The following is a 16,195-nucleotide window of genomic DNA, read 5'->3' on the forward strand; positions in this document are numbered from 1 at the left end:
CTGCAAGTGAGTGACGTGACAAAACTAGCTTATAATCAATGAAACTGTCAAAGCGTGCGCTGGTGCAGAAGTTGAGGTTTAAAAATCAGTTTCTGCAAGGGATCCTGTAGGCAATGGTATAAAGTATTGAAATATTGTGAGTGCTTCATCACAAAGGTAGTATTCTGGAAAGTGTTCTTTCACTTACATGTTCAAAGTAATAAGTATAAAGCATATTTGAATTAGTCATCATCTCCATTCATATGTCCTATTATTGAGAATGTATCATTTTGTCTGCTTAATTGAACTAAAAAGGCATATCACAGTCAGAGAATCTTAAGAACCAATAAATAAAATCCATTTCAATGCAAAATATACTGTAATTGGCCAAATATTTCCATTTATCCTGGTGAAGAGATGTCTCATCAGTCACCACAGCATGTGTCTATATTATAACCATTGATGAAGATGAATTTGACTCAGCATGTTCAATCTGCGCAATGCACAGTTCACATTTCAGCAAAATGATTTAAGTTTAGACATATAGAGTCTTATATATTTGGGATATTGAGGACAACTGCGGTTAAAGAGGTTGCTTTGCACCAAAGTTAACAACAAAGTCTCATTTCATCTATTTCAAAAGCTAAGAAAACATCTTTTAAGGTCAATTAGACTACTCTTCAAAGGTAAGATCTCTTTTGCTCACCAAGGATGTATTCATTTGATTAAAAATGCAGTAAAACAGTAATATTGTTAAATATTATTAAAATTTAAAATAACTGTTTTCTTATAAATGTATTTATTTAAAATGTAATTTATTCCTGTGATGGTAAAGCTGAATTTTCAGCATCATTACTCCAGTCTTCAGTGTCACATGATCCTTCAGAAATCATTCTAATTGGTGCTCGAGAAAATTTTTGTTTGTTTGTTTTTTTGATTCATGTAAATACAGATTTTTTTCTTTCCCTTGAGTATATTTTAAAGTATATTTTGGCTAATGAAGTAAAATACAATTACAATACCCATATTAAAGTATACTTTTTCAGTACTTCTTACACCCCTCTACAGGCCCTGTGTGTACATTTATGTCAGTTTGAAGACGATAAAGATGAAAGGTGACTGGACGTACACACTGACAGTGCTTTTTTCATTTTTATTTCTGGGTGGCACAAATGACAACAACTATTGATGCAACAAAGTTAAGGTAAGGTACAGGTCAATGTTATGTAAATAAACCATGTAATATGGCAACTACCATTAAGAATGCAGACTCTGACCTCCAACAGTTTAATCACAGTCAGTGTGAACATGCATTGCCTTGAGGAGTCAGAAGAGGAAGCTAGGATGTGGAAAAAAGAGAGTGTGAATGCTGATGACATAAAGCTGTGCATAAAAGGGGGAAAAGGGTACACAGGGCTATTTTATATCTCAGCAAGTGAACAACTGTGTCCTAACCAGGCATGACTTCTGTTATAGCACTGTGTTGGGTAGCCCGCCCACAGTTAAATCTTACTGGTCCAAAATCCTGCTAGAGCACAACAGGAAGTACATTTCTATACTGTTTGCTGATTGCTGATTTTATTACATCATTTGCAATGCTTCTTGGTATGAGACCTTAATCACTTCAAAAGAAAGTATAGCCTCTTTTTCTCCATTTAAAAATTTTAAATACTTTTTAGCTTCATATTAAATGTCGACTGAATGATTTATCTCATCTCAGAGCCATTTGGTTCAATGCTTTTTATTTTTTTAAAATACCATTTGGAAATAATATTTCCAGAAACCAGGATGTCACTGCTGTGTTTACATGGCGTTTTGGACAAATAAATTACTTGGAAATGTGTCGCATCACACGTAGTTAGGACACAGGGTAATGTGAGCTGGCTGCACTCAGAAAAGCCTTTGGGAAACTTACACAAAACACTGTTTACAATGTTAAATCCTCAGTTTTAGTGTGTGTGTATTTGTGAAAGGCTGTGAACTAATGCTGCTTTATTTTCACATCATATACATACATTTTTACACAATATTTATATATTTAACTTTTTGCTCTTTTAACCCTGATGTATGAATAAACAGGCATATATAATCAGTAAACATCAGTAAACACAAATGTGACAGGAGATATTTCTCAATGCTAGTGTTGCTGTAAAAATCTGGCCTTGTTTAAGTCAACAGACAAGCCTAATTAGTCTTCCTGTCGTTCTCTTTATCAATGATGTAACCAGTGACTTTTAATTAGGATCAACCTGCATTGCTGTAGCTGGCTTTGGATTTCCTTTAATGCTGGTAAGTTCAAACTTAGAGCAGTTGTCTTTTTTTTTTGCATTTGTAATGAGCTCTCCTATGTCCTTAACACATTTTTGCATATCTTTTCAGGGTTCAAACAAGAAAACCTGTTTTCTCAAGGAGGGAACATCTTTTTTGCTTTGTGATGGACAGTAATACACAAACCAAGAGTGTGTTGTAGCAAAAGCAAAACATTTCCCTGACTTTTGATTGCAGGACGGAGCATCGCTTTCGCAAACCCTTACGTGTATTCTGCTATAGTTTACCCTAGTAAACTTTGTTCACTCTGACACAAGCAACTGTACTCCCTGTCATTGCATTGGGGAAAACCCTTTCCATGTTCGACACGGGGCAACTCCTGTTAAGAGCACGTACATCTTTAAAAGCCCTTAGTAGAATTCATTCTAATTATACATACACAAAAGATACAGCTTAGAATAGTGCATAAGATTAGATCGGTCAAACGTACTACCAAACGAATGGAGCCACCAAACAAATGGGAACAATGTGATTCTCCAATATACATATTACACGTCTCTGGTCTGGCAACTAACATGCCATTCAAGCATTGGTTATAATATGTCTTTTAAAAATAATTAAATAAAGCATTGGTTTATACATATAGCGCAAGCTTTAAATATGGCAAGACATCATTTTATGTTAGTAAGGAAGGTGAGAAGGGTGTTAAAATTCGGAAGCACTTCATCTCCGTCAAATGGTTGTCACCTGCGGCAGGCTCGACTTTGATTCCAACTACGCTTACGATACAAAAAAGACGAAATTGCAAATAGTACATAAACAGTAAAAAGTACATCATGTATTGCTAAAGATAAAATGCTACCCAGTGGCATTCACATCACAGGTAGAACACTTTCGTTTTAAGAAGAAGTCTGAAACAACAGTCATTCAGCTTATTTGGGTGGTTTAAAATAACCACTGGAAACGAGTCTTCACACCGAAGGAATTCGAAAGCAGATATTTACACCTTGTGTTTCTTTGTAACAGATGAATGCACTCAACCTCTTTTGATTTCCCTTTATCGTCCTTAACCTGTGGAATTAAGTAGTTAATTGACCAATCCAGTGCTTTATTGAGTTAATGTCAAATGAAAAGTTTATTTCCAGACGTTAGTCCTCATTTGAGTCAGGGCTTAAGCTGATACAGCCAGAGACCTCATCACTGTGGTTTTGTTAAAAGCTAAATCTGCCCTGCTCTGCTCTTTTCCGGCATTACTCATAGACAGACTTCATGACCTCCTGGCTGACAAAGTGGCTCCATTTCAGGCAGAGGGCTGTGTAACTGGCTCACCTTGGCATCGCTTGACATCTCTGTGCCAGGAGAGTCTGACAGCCGTGTCTGTCCTCCAGGGTTTACCCCTGAAACCCAATGACACCCTGGAGCCATTGCCACTGAAACAGAACGAAGCATCACTGTAGCTCAGGATAATTTGACTCGATGCAGACCCATGAGAGCATGTTGATACATCCTCACATCAATTCAACGGTTGAAAATAGCCATCCAGGAACATGCTGTAACTGTATTTGTTGTCACATTTTTGGAACTGCTGTCCCTGGAGTTGGTCCAGAAGTAGAAATTATCTCCAAAATGAAGCTGGTGAGGATATAAAGAGAGAGAGAGTTACTTGTTTCTTTCTTTTTCGTTGTTTCTTTATAGTTCATTACAGACCCAACTGCCGTAACATGTGCTTCAATGACTTTTAATGCAATCTAGTGTTTAGAAAGGAATGCTTTGTACCTTTACAAGTGTGTTGCCTCTTCCTTCCGAGTTCAATAGTCCTTCTCTGCCTCTCGCAATACTGGCATTTTATTTGCAAGCAGCCCTAAGCAGCAGTTCCATTGAACATTTCACACTCTTTTATAGTCCCTAGGTGGCTTGTACATTAGATGTCATTGGCCCGTAAAAACTCACAAGGCTGTTCAAACAAAGTGTGCTACTTTTTAGACACAACTGTTTGCTTGGTAAACAGATGCTTTATTGTTGTGTAAAGAAACAAGAGGTCACCATCAGACATCTCTGTCTCCTTTAAAATGGTGCATAAAAAAAATCTAAATTTTGTTTTGTAGTCTCGCCTTTTGTCTTTGAGCAAGAACCATATATCTCCATTCGGATCCATTGGGAATGAAAAAAGATAAGACAGACGAGAAAAAAAACATGTCTACAGGCAGTTTGGGAGAACATATTTTGGATCTGCTGAATTAGAACCAAGCCGTCATCAATTACAGCGCCCCCTGGTGTTCTGTTGCAGTGTGGCAGCCAAACGCCTGGCTGGAAACAGCTTGGAACAGCAGAGAGTGAGTGAGTTTGACAGCTGTGTCCATCAGTCATTTGGACAGGACAGACAGGCCTAGTACTGCTACCATTTTCGTTGGTCTCTTGAGCAACTCCCAATACACCTAAACTCTCAGACCTTCACGTGATGCCCACAACTTCACTTCAACTGATGCCCTCCACCAGATTTAGTGGTTTCCCATGCCATGTGCATTAGGATGCTACAATAGGGGGTAGGTATTGCAGCAACATGCTAGATTTTGCCACCGAATCATCAATCTAATAGGTTCTTGCTTTCACGAAAAGGATAATTATCTACATTCTGAAGTATTCAAAGGAAGCAGGCTGTTTGACAGATATTGCAAAGAATACACATGGGTCAATTTAGCAAAGTTGTTTTGGCAGTGCTACTTATGACACTGCCGGATTTGTTCACCTAGACGTGTGCTCCTCCGTCACCATGGCACCTCATCTCTGCAGGCGACTGTCGTCCCCTGAAATGTCTCTCTTGAGGTCTGTCTGTAATAGAGACTTGCTTATCGACCTTGTCTTTACCTGTGCTGTGTCTGAAATGAGTTTGAAATAGAAACAGCCAGAATAGCTATGACTTGAAGTGATATTGGCAGTCCGCTCCCTGGATAATTGCTGGAATGCATCCTTTGATGAAGGTGTTGAGGTAAAGAGTCCTAGGGACATTGAACTTTGCCAAATTCACCTAGATGGCATTTAGAACATTTAGAAATATAGAGGCTAAAGTACAACATGACATTGTGACAAATATGCAATAGATTAATTTAATAGTGTTGCTTCTACACTCACATAACCTACAGTATGTGGTGTACAAACCTAATGTATTTCTCTCAGACTATAGTTGCTATATTTAGTGCTTAGAGGATCTTATAAGTAAAACACCTGGAATGGTGGTTCATCAAGTGCGACATGAGGATGCCCTCTGCTCTTTTTTACGTCACGCCACACACATGCATACATGCACGTACATACATTGACTTGAGGGAGCTGTGGCTGTTCACATCATGGTCATGATGAAATATGAATTATACTGTATGTGTCCTGAGGCCAGACTGTTTGAAAGGATCAATGCAAGAAATGTCCAGTGAAGAGGTGATAAGTTGAAAGGAGACAGTAGAATGGTTTGCAGTTTGATCTGGTTGTTTGTGTGGCATTTAGAACATTTAGAAATATAGAGGCTAAAGTACAACATGACATTGTGACAAATATGCAATAGATTCATTTAATAGTGTTGCTTCTACACTCACATAACCTACAGTATGTGGTGTACAAACCTAATGTATTTCTCTCAGACTATAGTTGCTATATTTAGTGCTTAGAGGATCTTATAAGTAAAACACCTGGAACGGTGGTTCATCAAGTGCGACATGAGGATGCCCTCTGCTCTTTTTTACGTCACGCCACACACATGCATGCATGCACGTACATACATTGACTTGAAGGAGCTGTGGCTGTTCACATCATGGTCATGATGAAATATGAATTATACTGTATGTGTCCTGAGGCCAGACTCTGTTTGAAAGGATCAATGCAAGAAATGTCCAGTGAAGAGGTGATAAGTTGAAAGGAGACAGTAGAATGGTTTGCAGTTTGATCTGGTTGTTTGTATGGTTAAAATATGTTATATTGAAACTTTGAGGTACAAGGACAACCTACCAGGCAGTTTCTAGAATGTTTTTAAAATGTTGTACTGCAGCATTACCGAACTGCAACCAAAAGGCAATACTTTAAAATGTTTTATACTTGCTGGGAGCAACGATCCATAGTTTTACCTGGTGTTTACTATGGTGGTCTCACTACATAAACTGCAATTATAACTGCAGGACTATAATTATTATGCACTATTGTGTGTATACTATTTTGATTAGTGATATTTACAGTGGTTTGGTAAAAGTTAGCTACTTATGTGATAGACGCCCGTTAGGGTTGTAAACTGTATAAAATTGGCTGGTTATTTTATTCTTTTGCAGATTGAAGTGGGTTAGCATGTTAGCAACAGTTGACAGAGTAGAGTTAGCCTTTTAGCCTGTCTCGTCAAATTAGCCCATCTCCACTGAGTGCTGCAAGCTATAGACAGGCCACTCGCTTCACTGCCCATAGACTTAAACAACCTTGCTTCACTGTTTTGTCTCCTTTTTCTTGTTTTCCATTCTGACTTCCAATACTGATACTTTAAAATGTTTTATACTTGCTGGGAGCAACGATCCATAGTTTTACCTGGTGTGGTATGGTGGTCTCACTACATAAACTGCAATTATAACTGCAGGACTATAATTATTATGCACTATTGTGTGTATACTATTTTGATTAGTGATATTTACAGTGGTTTGGTAAAAGTTAGCTACTTATGTGATAGACGCCCGTAAGGGTTGTAAACTGTATAAAATTGGCTGGTTATTTTATTCTTTTGCAGATTAAAGTGGGTTAGCATGTTAGCAACAGTTGACAGAGTAGAGTTAGCCTTTTAGCCTGTCTCGTCAAATTAGCCCATCTCCACTGAGTGCTGCAAGCTATAGACAGGCCACTCGCTTCACTGCCCATAGACTTAAACAACCTTGCTTCACTGTTTTGTCTCCTTTTTCTTGTTTTCCATTCTGACTTCCAATACTGTCCTTTCTCACTATCGACTGAGTCACGGCTAACGCATGAGGGGAATACCTGCTGACAAGGCACACAAGCATCTAGCATAATTTCATTGAATGTGATCTCAAACGTATATATCCTGGCCCGATGGTAATCATTGTTTCTGGCAAAATACTGTAGTCACTAAAGTAAAACTGTGGTAACTTGGCATTAGCAGCTACTGTTATGATTCTTTTTGACCACATCAGTATGGACGCGCTCACTCTTTGTAGTCGTGCATGAGCGAATGTCGGTTAGTATTACAATCAGCTTAGAAGGTCAAAATGAAACCTGAAGGGGTTTTAGGGATGTTGCAGCATGCTGACGGCCAAAGCCATGTCTCAGCACTGTGTTTGAAGAAGTGACAAAACCTGTGTTTAGAAATATGACCAAATTTACCCAAATGAAGATGTTAATTTGTTCCTGTAGATAGTAAATCAAGCAGTAATTTGCTAATGCGGTTAGACATGCAGATTAGCTCATATTATGTTTTTAAGTGTGCACATCCTTTAGTGCATTCATGTGCTTTTTAATTCAGGAGTGTTTTGATTTGAATTTAAAGGAGAAGACAGGATCTAAAGAATCACAATTCAGTCGACTTCCAGTGAAGGTCCAGTGAATAGGTAATGTGGGCAGTGTGCGTTGAGTAGGCATTAATTATTTAGGGAGTGTGTTTAAAGAGAAAGACACCGAGACGTATTACCCTGATAATGAGCAAGAGACGAACAGATTTAACACACGAGCACACACACACTTATGCCATATACGCCCAGCTAGCCTGAAAAAGAGTACTGCACACTTACACAACTGCACACACACTTTGAATTATAGGCTAAACCAGAAAATTGACCATTTTGAATAAGCATAGAAAAAAGCATAGAAAATACTAAAGTTTATCAAACCATATTTTATTTTATTTATTTTTATTTATTTTTGCACCTTCTCACAACTTTGCATAATAGTAAGGTTTGATAAATCTGACAAAACCTCCTTTTGTGGGCATCTAGGGATATTTCATTTTTACTTTATCACTGCAAAAAGTTTTATTTTAGTGCCAAGGTCTGGTCTTTAGTAATTACCTTAAGTATAGGATGTTAAGTATGTGATGTTATCATTTACAGCAGATGTGTTCAGATAGGATACTGAACACATAATTTCCTCTGTATAAATAAAACAGCAGTCAATAAAAAGTCTCAATCCTGATAGAAAAACGTGTGTGTGTGTGTGGTCCTCAGGGGCATTCAGGCACTGCAACAGGAGAGAACGTGACATAACGGCCTGATGATGTCAGACACAGGAAATGCTTAGAGAGTGAACATATGTATCTAACTAATGAACAGACGGTAAATGTACCAGCAGCCTCTCTGTCCATGTCTTTTCTTCCTTTCTTACAGTCTCTTCCCCTCTTTACCACAAGTACTATTTCTCTTATCTTTCTTATAACTCCTTCTTCGCCTTTCTCTTTGTTTCTTTCCTCACAACTTTCTCTGTTTAATTTAGTTTGCCTCTCTCTATATCTGGCCATCTGTTTCCAAACGTTATTCTTTAATTAAGATGGTGCTTGGGAAGCTGTCTTAGGCACCTGCCACAAGTTGGCTCCGACCCTATTCGTTACACCCTCTCCACATGCGCATGTTCCTCCTTCTTTTCTCCCGTCATCCTCTCATCTTTCCCTCCACTTGCCCTGCTGAACTCTCCCCATCCAATCTCTTTGCCAGTGCAGTCAGGGCTGATCCATCTCAAGCTTTCCAAATGCAATAATCCAACAGTAGACACCATGCCAGAGACTGCATGTACGTGGACGTACCATATAACTACACATTGTTTGAAGAGGAAAAAAATCTGCATGTACGTGAACGTACCATATAACTACACATTGTTTGAAGGGGGAAAAAATCCCTCTCCATCTTTGTGTTTTATCCTCTCATATCTCTTTGATGTGGGCTAAATATGTGCAATAGGAATAATATGTTTTATATTAGTAAGATCCCACAATAGCTATGCAGAAATACAATCTTAAGAATGTTAATAAAACTGTCCAGAACCTAAAAAAAAAAGGAAATGGGAAAGGTTCTAAAAATAGGCTTCATTTTAAAATCAAATTTTTCATTCTACAAATTCATTACATAAATGTATCCATTTATTATTGATTTTTGAAGTCATATTTTGAAATTATATAGTATGTGAATTGAATTGTAAATATATCCTTATTAACACAGCTTTCTCAACATGCATTGTGTATTGCATTGTGTGTGTGCCTTCCTCTGCTTGTAAACAAGGTGCAGCGCATGCTCTACGTCAGAATGCCGGCTCCTGCGTCAGCAGCACCACACGCATTCTTTGTGGTACACTCGTGAACGCACGTCGACACGGAAGAGAAGAAATTGTTGAATGAAGTCGTTATTTTTGTTTTCTTTGCACACAAAAAGTATTCTCGTATCTTCATAAAATTACAGTTGAACCACTGATGTCACATAGTCTATTTTAACAATGTTCTTACTACCATTCTGGCCTTGAACGTGGTAGTTGTTTCTGTCTATGCAGGGTCAGAAAGCTCTTGGATTTCATAAAAAATATCTTAATTTGATAAACAAAGTTCTTACAGGTTTGGAATGACATGAGGGGGAGTAATTAATGACATAAGTTTAAATTTTTGGGTGAACTATCCCTTTAAAAATATCGCTCATCATTTAATCAGCAAGGATGCAAGTTAATGTAAAGAAATGTATATTGTTACAAAAAACTTTGTTTTTTGGTAGGCCTCTTTCAAATAAATGCTACTCTGAACTTTCTATTCATCAAAAATCCAGAAAAGAAAAATTATTATATTTAAAATATTATGCAGGGAAAACTGTTTTCATAACATTAATAATAATAGAAAGAAATGTTTCCGGAGCAGCAAATATTAGCATATTAATATGATTTCTGAAGGATTATGTGACACTGAAGACTGGAGTAATGATGCTGAAAATTCAACTTTACCATCACAGAAATAAATTACATGTTAAATTACAATAGAAAACAGCTATTTTAAATGGTAGTAACACTTCACAATATTACTGTTTTACTGTATTTTTGATCAAATAAATGCAGTCTTGGTGAGCACAATAGACTTCTTTTAAAAACATTTAAAAAAATCTGACCAACCCCAAACGAACTGATATATTTATTTTTTCCTTTGGTACAACCAGGTTATTAGAATAGTGTATGTTCATATACACTATGAAGATATAAGCTTTAGTGTATTTGAGTCTGTTCGTGTTTTTATGCTCTTGGTCATGCAGCATATGGCGTATATTTTTCCTTAATTTCATATAACATAGTACATTTCAACTGATTTCCCATCAGCCCCTAATTCTCAGCGAGTATGTATTTCTACGTGTCTCGGGAGGGAATGTGCTAAGAACAAACACTAGCGTGGCTGTTTAGTGAATTGGCCCCTCTGTGTTTCGAGTCATGATGTGATTGATAAGGTCACACTACATAGTGTGTGTTTATGTCCATTATTAGCATATCCGTATATGTACAGTACATGCTCCTGAGATCATCCACTTGTGATTTACATGTAATAAAATGTCAGGGTTTTTTTACTCTTGATCTGAGTGGTGATATTTGCATATGTGATTACATTGCAGTCAATGACACTGGGAATCATTTGCAATGGTAATCAGTGTTTGTGGATAAAGTGACCTTGATGAACATGTGTGGCATTTATGGTGTGCATTACAAGATGTGACAGCTGTTTGTGTGTGTGTCTTACCCATGGTTTTGAGAGAGGAGTATTTGTTGAAGTCCATGTTGTTGTGAGGCTGGGACAGAGTCATTACGGGACTCAAAGTAGGATGCGCGACATTATTCAGGTGGTTATGCTCTGAAGGAAGAGAGAAAGCACAGAAGGAGAAGGAGGACAGGAAGGAACGAGAGAGCAAAGAGGAGAGAGAGGGACACAAGGAGGAGGGGTGCGTTAGTAAATGGGAAGTCAGCACATTTATAGAGAGATGAGTGCATGTGATTATACAGTAAAGGAGAAAGTCTGACGTTAATTTCAGCGAGTAAAGGAGAACGAAGGACATGCATGAGTCTTATATCTCAGAGGTTCCTGTAGAGCACGGCGCTTGCAACATCAAGGTCATGGTTTCAGTTCTCAGGGAACTAATGCTATGTATAGCTTGGAATGACTTTGTGACTTTAAATAAAAGTGTCTGTTGTATAATTGTGAATGTAGGCTGCTGTTGCATAACGCTGCAATCTTAATGAAGTTCTCAGTTACGTTTTATGCAAGTATAGTGCCAAAAATTTTTAATTAGCTTTTTTTTTTACTTGCTTCCCAGTTAAAATATCTGTAAAAATCCTTAAAACAAGATTAATTTACTTGAGAAGTGGCAATGCGTAAGATATTAAGACTAGTTTTCAGAGAAATAACAGTATCTTTTTGTCACTTTAAAGCCTACTGTGCCATATTTGATATGCAAATTTCAGAAGGCCTCTAAATTAACATGATCAAAAACTTGCTGAAAAACCTGTTGTACACTATCTACTACATGCCTTCTGTCGTCTGATTGATAGTTTATACTTTTTTTAGCCAGTAAAAGGCCTTCTAAAAACTACATTGTGTCTTTTTGCTGTAAAATCTTAGTTTTACATAGGAGTATACATAAGAATAACTTTTATTTTGTTAGTAATATTCAAGATAAACACTAACTGGGAATTACTTGATTCTTCATACAATATTTCTTAGAGAAATATTTTATTCTATCAGTCATCATGTATTGCATTGCATTATATGTTTGTCCCTATAAAATAAAAACTACAAGGCTTTGATCATAAAAATTAAGCATTTCAATATAATTTTGCTTTGACATGTTATTGGGAGATACAGAGTGACAACTAATGTTTATATGCATTTTATATAAGTATGACTAAACTGTTATCGCGATCTCACTGATTTACATTACAAGCAACCAGAATTTATCTTAGTTTTTGAGCATATAAATATCTGCTCCAAATTGCATCTTTTTGCTAAGTTTGGGCTTCTGAATTAAACTGAGACATTTTTTACCTCCTTAAGTATAAGCTCCATATTCTCCTATATCATACTATATGAGCCATAAAAGCCGGACGTATCGAATATTTAGTTATTGTGAATGTATTTTGTCTAAATACACTGGCAGATTTTTTTTCCTGTTTCAGGTATAAACGAGTTAAAAATAAGTTAAACAAAATCTACCAAAACACATAAGACAAAATGCACATATATTAATAAGAGTCTTAATATCTATGAAATGTCACTTCTCAAAAAAAAATCCGTGTTTAAAGGTTTTTCTAGATATTTTAAACTGGAAAACAATCTTAAAATCTCTTTTTAGAAATAAAATAGACAATTACTGAAACATATACAAGTGTAGAGCTGAAAAATTAATGTGGACAGCAAAGCCTCAGATCAGTTGGTCTTGGAAGAATTCGATGAGAAATGTTTGACTTCATATAGAGGACAGTGAACACCCACCAACGTTTTGGCAGTTTTGGTTCCTGTTTTTATTTTTTTACCCATTAATTTTCTTCATAGGTATTTCAAACAAATCCAACCATCTTCGACATAAATCAAAAGCAGAAAAATATTTGAAATTCAAAAATACAGGGTATGTGACCAGTGGCATGCACAGGTGGGGGGCTCGAGCCCCTGCCCCTTTGAGGTCCGACTCTTAAGTACCCTTGCAGTTCGATCTACGTGCCGGTCTACGGTCTACTTATTCACAATCACTAGAGTAGATATTTTTTGCATCTGCTTTAAAGCCTTACTGGTTAAACGTTTCTTTCTTGTGTTGAACACAAAAGAAGATATTTTTAAGAATCTGGGTAACCAAACAGTTGCTTGTCCACATAGACTTTGATAGTAGGGAAAAAAATACTATGGAAGTCACTGGACCAACATCTGTTTGTTTTCCACCTTCTTCAAAGTAGCGTTTATGTTTAGCAGAAGGAGGAAACTCATTCAGGTTTAAAACCACTTTTGAGTGAGTAAATGAAGGTATAAAAACTAAAATATAAAAAATAAAACATTAGCCTATTTTAATTTTTGGGTGAATTATTCCTTTAAAGTCCACGTTAACCGGAAGTTGCTGCCGACTTTATTTCAGTGTAGTGACGTATTTCCAGCTGAAACAGAATATTGAATAGAGGGCGTCATTTTATTTTTGCGCTCCTCCTCTCTGTCTCTTACTCATAGCAACCTAACGTTGGAGGGGTGTGTTTAAGGATATATTCTGCCCAAGCCGTGAAACTGACATCATGAGAGAAGGAATGCCATTCCAGAGCAGAAGCAAATGTTCCGATTTTGATTAAAGTCCCCCCCCCCCATTTGTGCACTCGTAACGCCTTTTTGCCCCTGCCCCTCCGGAGGTCTGTGCACTCCACTGTACATGACTATATTCTTAACATCATTTAATGTGGCACTATTCGTCTTAAAGGGGTCATATGATGCGATTTCAATTTTTCCTTTCTCTTTGGAGTGTTACAAGCTCTTGGTGCATAAAGAAGATCTGTAAAGTTGCAAAGACTAAAGTTTCAAATCCAAAGGGATATTCTTTATAAAAGTTAAGAGTCAACCACGCCTACCTAAAACGGCTCGTTCTAACACGCCACCCCACATGTCTACGTCACGATGTGGGAAGATTTGCATAATGCTGCCCAAATGTTCACACAAAGACAGAAGGCGTAACTTTTATTCTCGCTAGTATTGTTGCTGCCATGTCGTGGAGACACTGTGTGTTTCGTTGTGAAAGCGAAACTACTTTGTTTGGCCTGTGAATCGCCAGATCGGCTTTCACCGTGGACGAAGCTGAGTCCAGTCCGGGGTCGTCACATGTGGTTGCCACAAGCCCGCCAACCGCTCCTTCGATGAATCCGCCGGCTGCGCCGTTCTCAAGCTCGCAGTCCGCCGCTCACTCAAGCCCGCCGTGTGTGACGCTGTGTGTTTCATTGTGAAAGCCTTCCAAAAGAGGACACAACTATCAGTGGTTAAGTTGTATTTACAACACTGTTCCAGGACAGTTCAACCCAAAGAGAACAGTTGTTTTGCAAGAAAAAAATAATAGTTTTGTGAAAGAACTCAAATGTTTTGTGGGCAAACAAAGTACATCAGGGGGACACAATCATTTTGCAAGAAAATGTAATACTTTTGCGAGAGAATGCAAATGTTTTTGTGAAAGAGCGTGAAGTTCCTCAGGGGAACACAGTAATTTTGTGAGAGAGCGAAAACTATTGAAACAAATTTTTTTCCCCACAGCTCATATTTTTTTTCCATCACCATGTCCCCTTAGGGGCTCTGTAATATTCCAAGTTTTCTGAAGCACACAAGTCGTATGGACAACTTACGTTATGGTGCTTTTGTGTGCTTTTTTAAGCTTGAAAGCTCCAGTCCCCATTCATTTTAGTTGCATGAAAAATAAAGAATTTTCTCCTTTGTTTTTTCACAGAAGTAAAGTTGTTTAGTTTGGAATGACGCAAGGCTTTGTAAATTATACATTTTAATTTTTTCCCCCTGCTTAATCTGGTGTTGCTCTTCTTCATGCACATGATTCTAAATCAGACACAGCTTTTGCAGGATTTGACCTTCCGTTTTCCACAGAGCAATGAAAAACAGCTGGATTTGAGGACATCTGAAAACATCTGTCGCATGTACGAAGGTCAAACCAGATGAGTCTTACCCACACACATCCCGCCTACAGCTCGTCTATCTCAGTAGGCATAATTTTTGGAAAGTCACATAGATTTTTACCTCAAACACGCTCATTGCTTTGAATTCCAGGGGTATCAATACAAACCTTTTCAGGTTTAGTAAACTACATGTGAAAATATTTAGTTCAAATGTCCAAGGGAACCCTAAAGTGACTGTTCACCCAAAAATTTGAATTCTGTCATCATTAACTCATATGCCATCAAGCTTCAAAAAGGATATAAAATAACCATAAAAGAAATCCTACACACTAAAGGAAATTGTATAACTTCAAGAAGACTTTGAAGAATTTTATAATCATTTTTTTGTGCTGTTGTGTCTTATTTGAGACCTCAGTTCCCCATTCATTGTGAATGCATGGAAAATGACATGAGAGTGAGTAAATGCAAACAGAATGTTAATTTTTGATTGAACTTTCCCTTAAAATGGAGTAATTCCTGGAATGTCAGATGAAAATAACATTTTTTGTGAAAAACAGCAACAAAGTACACTGTAAAAAAATAAATAGTTGAGAAAACATAAAATAATAAGGCAACTTGATGCAGTAAGACTTTTGAGTTCTCTCAACAATAGATTTTTAGTCCTGCTCAGTAAAGATACTTTGTTTAGACAATGTAAACTTGTTTGTTCATGCAATGTTGATTGTCTTATATTGCTAATAGAAAAATTCTTGTCACAGCAACTGAAAAAACAGTTACTGTCATTGGGGTAACTTATTTTTTTCAGTTGCCACAATGAAAACAAAATATATAAAGTGTCATTTTATATTTTTAGCAATTTTTTCAATACACATTGTTCAAAAGCATCTTTTCAGACAATAGAAAAAAAAATGTTTATTTAAAAAGTGAAGAGAATTCGATTAAGTCATTTGCAATGCTTCATAGGAGTGAACAGGAAATCCCATGATTTCTGCTTCTGTAGTAAAATTGATTTCTTTGATTTGTGGATCTTTCTTCAGACTGTGGGTTGTGTAGATATTGGAGACATTGTTGAGATCTCATTTGAAACTGTAAGTGTCACTGGCATCTTTTTCTTAGGAGAAAATTTAAGGTCACTGCTGTCTTGTATTTTTTATTTTCTATGGGAATGTTTGTGCATGTCTGCAATTAATGCCCATTTCCGAGCCGGATGCATGATAGACTGCAGTATATGCCACAGTCTGCTGTCTGTATGCTGTGTGGAGGTCATTAAAGGTTATTTAGGACACACATCCGGTGTCCTCCCCTTTGGGCTGGGGTGTGTGGTCACTGA

General features: G+C 37.2%; 2 long non-coding RNA genes across 2 annotated transcripts; one reads left to right on the forward strand and one right to left on the reverse strand.

Moving 5' to 3' along the window:
• Window positions 1-1,717: 1,717 nt before the first annotated feature.
• LOC107602329 (uncharacterized) lies at window positions 1,718-5,271 on the reverse strand. The gene is made up of 2 exons (XR_001611023.1): window positions 4,024-5,271; window positions 1,718-3,879 (listed from the first exon to the last, which is right to left on the reverse strand). It is a non-coding gene; the product is annotated as an uncharacterized lncRNA (long non-coding RNA).
• Window positions 5,272-9,675: 4,404 nt separating this feature from the next.
• On the forward strand, window positions 9,676-15,586 carry LOC107602330 (uncharacterized). The gene is made up of 3 exons (XR_001611024.1): window positions 9,676-9,686; window positions 12,654-12,656; window positions 15,431-15,586. It is a non-coding gene; the product is annotated as an uncharacterized lncRNA (long non-coding RNA).
• The last annotated feature ends 609 nt before the right edge of the window (window positions 15,587-16,195 follow it).

This window comes from Sinocyclocheilus grahami, unplaced genomic scaffold (genome assembly GCF_001515645.1).
Source record: "Sinocyclocheilus grahami isolate Dianchi unplaced genomic scaffold, SAMN03320097.WGS_v1.1 scaffold324.1, whole genome shotgun sequence".
Taxonomy (NCBI): Eukaryota; Metazoa; Chordata; class Actinopteri; order Cypriniformes; family Cyprinidae; genus Sinocyclocheilus; species Sinocyclocheilus grahami.